The sequence below is a fragment of the Anarrhichthys ocellatus genome, unplaced genomic scaffold (assembly GCF_004355925.1).
Source record: "Anarrhichthys ocellatus isolate YVR2014 unplaced genomic scaffold, GSC_Weel_1.0 scaffold3, whole genome shotgun sequence".
NCBI lineage: Eukaryota > Metazoa > Chordata > Actinopteri > Perciformes > Anarhichadidae > Anarrhichthys > Anarrhichthys ocellatus.
The window spans coordinates 5,122,728-5,129,543 of NW_022280033.1; positions in this window are offsets into that span (position 1 = coordinate 5,122,728).

Consider the following 6,816-nt stretch of genomic DNA (forward strand, 5'->3'; position numbering starts at 1 on the left):
CATCTGGGCTCCTGCCACACACACACACACACACACACACACACACACCCTCTGTCAACCCTCTCCTCACCCCCACCCCGAAACACACAGTGTGCTGCCTTGCCCCAGAAGCAAAAAGACTCTCCTTGCAAAAAAAAAAAAAAACTTTTCATTTGCAAATTAAGTTGGCATAGGCTTGGCAGAAGACACAGGACAGCTTTCATTTGTCGTGTGCGTGCGTGCGTGCGTGCGTGCGTGCGTGCGTGCGTGCGTGCGCGAGCGAGCGCTCACTTGGGTATGTTTGTGGGCATCTGTGTGTATGATGACTTGCAACTGTGTGTGTGTGATCTGAGAGATAAAGGGCCACTAAAAAGAGTGAGATCTGGAGAAAGCAGGGATGAAGACAATGAAGAAGACCCAGCGTGAGGTGCAGCGTTCACTCACTCACTTAGATTGTTACGCTTCACATTCGTGTAAATATTAACATCACTGCTGTCACCTCTCTATGTTTCACGAAAACATTTACACGGATCACATACAAACTGTTTTGTTTTATTTCTAAATCAGACATTTTCATTTTTCACAATAGGAGCCCCTTCTCTTTGTGGTGTTTTTTTTCCCGGAAGAAAAGTTGAGTGTGTTACAGAAAAGTCATGAAAAATGTTCTTGTTGCTTTTTTTCTTCTTTACATTTTCTGAGCATTCTGACAAAAAACTGATGATGTTGAACTTAAAAAAAATTGTAAGAAAGTTCAAATGTAATCACTATATTTAAAAAAAGAACATTTGATATAATTAACTCAATGTACAGTTTTAGGATGCATAAATACCTTCAGGTTTGAACCACTGACTGACTGTAAATGTGGGGAGATCTCACCGTATTGAGGCGGAGAGGAACAGTTTAGTCCACTGTCTGTCTCTGGGTGGCGCTGATCAGTCGTCCTCCCTTCTCCTTCATCTTCCTCTCCTTCTCTTCTCATCGTTTCTATCTCTGCATTGCCCAGCTGGCTTCTGTAGCCGGGAGCGACCGCGGGGCGGCCTGCTGAAAGAGCATTGTCAAACGGTGGCTTTACAGCTCTATCACACACACACACGCACACACGCGCAGACGCGCAGATTTGCGGCTCAGATGTCGGGCTGTAGCCAGAGGCTTGCAAGCTGGAGCTTTAACTGTGCAAAGCGTCACATCTCAAGCCCCAGTCAATGACACTCGCTAACACTACTTCATAAAACTACAACTAGAAAACTAGTGCAGAAACACCTGCCCCTTCTTTAGAAAAATGTTGAAAGTAACAACAGCCGAAACACTTTAATGCCAGGAAAGCAAACACTCGGAGACACGACTTAAGAAGTGTCAGCAGGCCTCACGGCAGCAAACACTTTGACATTAAATAGATGATATAGCAGCCGGCGGCAGCACTGAAACCTCTGTTAATGCAGTGACGGAATGAAAGCAGAGAGTACTTCAGTGCTTATCCACAGCTGTTTAAAGTATACCAATACATTTCCCTCTTAAACACTTTCAAAATCTGTTTTAATAGAAGTCGGTTCCAAGGGTGATTTATTTTGATCATGTGTGATCTCCGTACTGATGTTCATTAACGCTCCGATAAACAAAAAGATGTAAACTAACACTCGGCTTCTCGACAGCTCAAAGGTCAACTTTGATCTAGTTGTATAGCAACTTAATAGCTGTCGCACCATTTAATTGTACTTTCTTTGTTACTCTCACTTTTGAATGAAAATTACTTTTATTTAGACAGAAAAAAGTGTATTTGTAACTTGATAGGGCGAAGCCAGTCTCTGACTTCTGGATGACTGCAGCCTGTTATAATTATGACCAAGAGAAATTAATATAAAATAAATAAGAAAACAGAAGTTTCAGATTGTTTAGAATTTGGATTTTTTTTAAATTATATTATATTTTGCATTATATTCTGGTGTGAAACAACTATGAAACAACAGAGTTCAGGGCCCACACCAGGGTTTTCATTCTTGTTGATAATTTTAAACGAATCCTGTAATAATACTATTATCATTATTATTGTACCGTAGTGCTTTATGTTTTTAAATGTCTTATCGAACCCCCTGGGATCAACTGACGACATATCTGATCTTATTTTTAAAGTAACAATATAAACTTTTATCATAGAATTTAATGTGCACTTATGACTACATTCCCACACAGCAACAACAGCAGTACAAGCAGACATGATGTTTATTGTGATCAACTACCAACAGATAAGTCTTTCAAATCCCTGCATGTTGATTTTCAATTAAATTTAAATGTTTGATCAAAAAATGTATAACGCAGCAGCACTCACTGAAAAGATGTAAAGAACATCAAATATTAGGTGAATAGGTGAAAACATTAGAAAACACGGTTTCTGTTAAAGATTTATTTTGCAAAAAGGATTTAGCTGACTGATGATTTCATACAAAACTAAACTTCCTTAATAAATAACTACCTTTACTCACATCAATCAGTATAGCATGTTACAAAGCTCTTCACAATAAAAGCATTTAGCACCAAATATCAAGCAGGCCGGATGGTAACAAACACAAGAGCAACAAAATATAAAAGATGAAACAGAAATAACTAAAAACAACAAATCATTTAACAGAAGGGAAGGAATAGATGTGGCGGGTTTCTGTCAGCTGAATTAAAAGATCAGATATTGAGCGTTTGTTATTATTTTAAATTTAAGGGGCAGAGTATCCGGCGCTCGATGTCCCTTCTTTCATTGTAAGTCGACCTGAGAGACTTGAAGTTACTGTGTGAGCACAACAATGTGAATGTATTCCTGGCGCTTCACTGCTAAGGCCCGATAGGTAATAACTGCAATTTTATAGTGCAACACAAGATGGCTGAGTTCATCTGTATGTTAAAGTGTGTTTGGCTTTCACACACTCAGTTATGGAAGAGATCAGTGTTGTTCAAACATGATAGGACTGTTGCAGATGGGCACACGCGCATCATAAAACCGTGTTCAGCTCTGCTGCAGAACAGCAGCGAGTTGGAAAAGAATGATGTGAAGGAAAAGGAAGTTCTCACACAGGCTGCATCACTACATTAACCCCATAATTGTCTAAGTCTATTTTTGTATTCATTTAATAATTTATTAGATAGGAATATGGATTCCTGCTGCCTGTTTCTACACAGCAGCTAAACCTCTCTGGTTAAAAAACAAATCCACGTTAAAGGTTAAGTGAGCATAATCTGCTCAAATAATATTGACTTTTGTTTTGTCGTACTGGATTTCTGTCCTTAAAGCAATTAGTGTTAATGACATTTTTAAGGGACTTCCTTTTTTAGCTTTATTTATTTCTTAAATATTACATCATAAGAAAAAATCTAAATAAAATGGATTTTACCTGCATTAGAAATTATAATTGAATGTATAATTAATTACAAACTCCTGCTGTCTTTGGAGTACAACACAAGACACTTATTTAGTATACATGTAATACCTGTATATTTATTTAAATGTGCTGATCTTGTGTGTGTTGTATCTGTTAGTGGGACTCTTTGAGCTGCGAACGAAATGTGACTAAAGGTCCTTTTCCAACATGATGCTGGCATGTTAAATGAGGAGTAAGGGCACATCAGTCAGTCAAAAATGTGGAAGTGACAGGTAACAGTAAATGAAAAGACAGCACCAGGAAATAACGGTGAGGGAACATGCCTCAGTCTCATCCTGATCAAAACACACAGTGTCACCGATCGTGTTCCCGTGTCAAATGTGTGTGTTAGCAAGAGCAACAACTGGCATGACAGGTTGGTGGTGGGGGGGCATGGCCTTCAGGCACACACACACACACATTCTTGAGTGCAGTTGTGTGCCAGCCAAGATTTAGCTAGAGCGCTGGGGTGTGAGGGTGGCGATGGTGGGCCTGGGATTGGGCGAAATATGGTTTTGTGTATGTGTGTGTGTGTGTGGCAGCTGCAGCCTTCATGCCCCTGGCAGTGTTGTTGTAACCAGGCAAGCCAAGGCCGTCTGCCTGAATTCTTCACCCCCTAGGTCCCCTGCCTGCTACACACACACACACACACACACACACACACACACACACACACACTGACATGCACACAAGTTCAGTTTGTCTAATATTGAGTGTGTGTCAAGGTTAAGATGCATCATTATCTTTTAGGGTTAGAGTCGAATTGTAGCAGAGCCCTATATCATTTTCCTAATTTTTCACACAAGCGTGTGTGTGTGTGTGTGTGTGTGTTCAGAAACAGGAGAACAGTTCAAATGTGTTCTTTAATTATAGCTGCCATTCATCTTGAAACTCAGATTTTCTTCTCTTTATTTATAGGCAAAGAAAATCAAGATCCACGCTGAGTGGTTGTTTTTGGAGATGCACAGAATATGCAGTGAGACGTTGGTTTACTCTGTGGCTTGTTTTCAAGTCCTCTTTGATAATGTATGCACTGTCCAATAAATATTTTCTTCAAGTGACACGCTCCACTAGCTGATTTGTTTAGAAATAAAAATGCACACATTCATATGGGGCTGTTGAACGACAGACTTGCACACTGCCTCCAGATCTTCTCTTTTCTATTAACGTCTCTCTGTTTCTCTAACATGACGTTAGCACTTTCCCTTTAGACCGTGCCTTTAGGACATATGCTCCCACCTGTAAATAAATATACACACACACACACACAACAGAGTTTAGACACTAGCTGTGGGCTACGACTGATGTATACCACAGAGAGGTAACTGTGTCTGTGTTGTAATTAATCTCCTTAGTAGCAGCAGTCAATAGAGAGCGCGGCGGTTCGAGGTGCAGATTGTGAGCAGAGTTTGATTATCGGGCTGTCTGGGGAAATTACTGCAAACTGCCTCTCAGCAAAACGTGCTTTTATTATGTCTGCTGGAAAACAAGATACGCTTACTACCACGACTGCTCTCGAAGCTGTTCCAGGTATTTTTGGGGGCATAGTTATGGAATTATTTCAGTGAAGGTGTTGCGTGTATGTGTGTGTGTGTGTTTGTGTCAGTAAAGCGTGGGATCCAGCAGGTGGTGTCCTTTCACCAGGTCAGTGGGGAGGCTCTCCTTCTCTAACCCCCACCACAACCCTCCCGTCAGCCGTCAGCCAGGCCAGCAGCAGCAGGCGGCGGGGAGGTGACGGCTGGAGCCGGAGCCCTCAGCCTCTTTGTTCCTCCGTCCCTCGTCCACTCCGTGCCGCACCTCCGCCCGCCACTACAAACTGTTAGTCCTCATTTCTGCGGATCCTCTTCACCTAAACATCCATTTACTCATCTCGTCCATCAGTCCATCCATGAATCTATCCAAGCTTCCTTCCTTCATCACCAATTCCAGGCAGCGGGCAGAGGCGAGCCAGCCTGCAGTGTGTGTGTGTGTGTGTGTGTGTGTGTGTGTGTGTGTGTGTGTAGGTTAGTGTAGGGCAGTGCCTGAGCATTAAGCCGTATTAAGCCCTAATTAATGAGTGTGCCAGTCGATAGAGGCCAGTTATTGGATTTGCTGCTTTAGCTGCTGGAAGGAGCGCTGCCTTAATCACACACACACACATTCAGACACATTCATACACACATCCCTCCTCTGAGGCAAGGTGTCCAAGGTGAGACGCGGGGTGGATTAGAGAGTGTGAGTTTGTTGTATAAGAAGGCCAGAGGTTGGCGGCTCTCTGGCCAGACACACTGAGTGTGTGTGTGTGGTTGTGCCAGGGTCAAAGCTTTACTTACTGCATTACATAAAACCTTCAGCTTACAACCTACAGTCGCTTCAAACATCTCAGTTCACGACCTGACCAACCGATTCGCCGGCCGCCTGTTCAGCTCATTTACCGTCAGACTGCAATGTGTGAAAGCCTGCTGGCATTTTGCAGCCGTGTTTGTGCAGTTGGTGCCATTTCTACAAAAATAATTGTGTTTTGGATATTTTACTTTGTAGCGTTTCTCTCTTGAAAGGGAGAAGCCAGTGTGGGTATGTGGAGTTTGAAAGATGAGGCTGTTTACCAGGCAAGTGAAGTCGAAGTCTTGCGTTGCATTATGGGAAACAAAGGATACAGTAATGTTTTAGCCTTTCACATACTAGGGATTTAAAGTCTCGATATCTCAACCTTTGCTGCATCTATTTTGATCATTCAGTCTTTCACTGGTGAGCCGCCTTTCAACTAAAGGCAGCTCTTACAGTGCAAATATTGAAACCCATTTCTGAAAACCAGGTCAAAGAAAACCACGACTATCTAAAGATACAAAAAAAAAAAGCGAAAAATACTTTTTTTTGCAAATTGGGTTGAACAGAACCTTTCACGTCATCATAAGGTCAGTCGTGAATACGCACTGATTCTTTAGAGATGTTGGATTCTATTATGTTACTTCATCAGGATGTCCTCAGAAGTGGCACTCTGAATCGATCAGTGAATAAATCCTCTCTACATCCACACATTTATCTCTACTAGCACACCACAAGTGTAAAATTCTTCTTGGCAAACAATGTCGACGCATCTCCCGCTTTACAAACCTGGAGTGGATTTCAGAGCTGGCCAGTCGTCAGCACAAAAATCACTCAAAAGAGACGGCTGTATATATAGTCTCTCTTTCCGGGGAAAAGATAGTTTGGATGCGTCCGGTGCGTCTGCATGTACCGAGATCAGAGGTTGTGATTGGATAAGGTTTGGCCTTTTCCCAGCATGACTCAGATTAGTTTGGTGGTGTGGAGCTGAAGGGCCTTCAGTCAACGCGTTCTCCACACTTCCCTCATCAAACATTAACAGCTTCAGAACAACAGGCTCCGTTTCTGACCTTTAGGTGCTCTGCTGTGTGTGTGTGTGTGTGTGTGTGTGTGTGTGTGTGTGTGTGTGTGT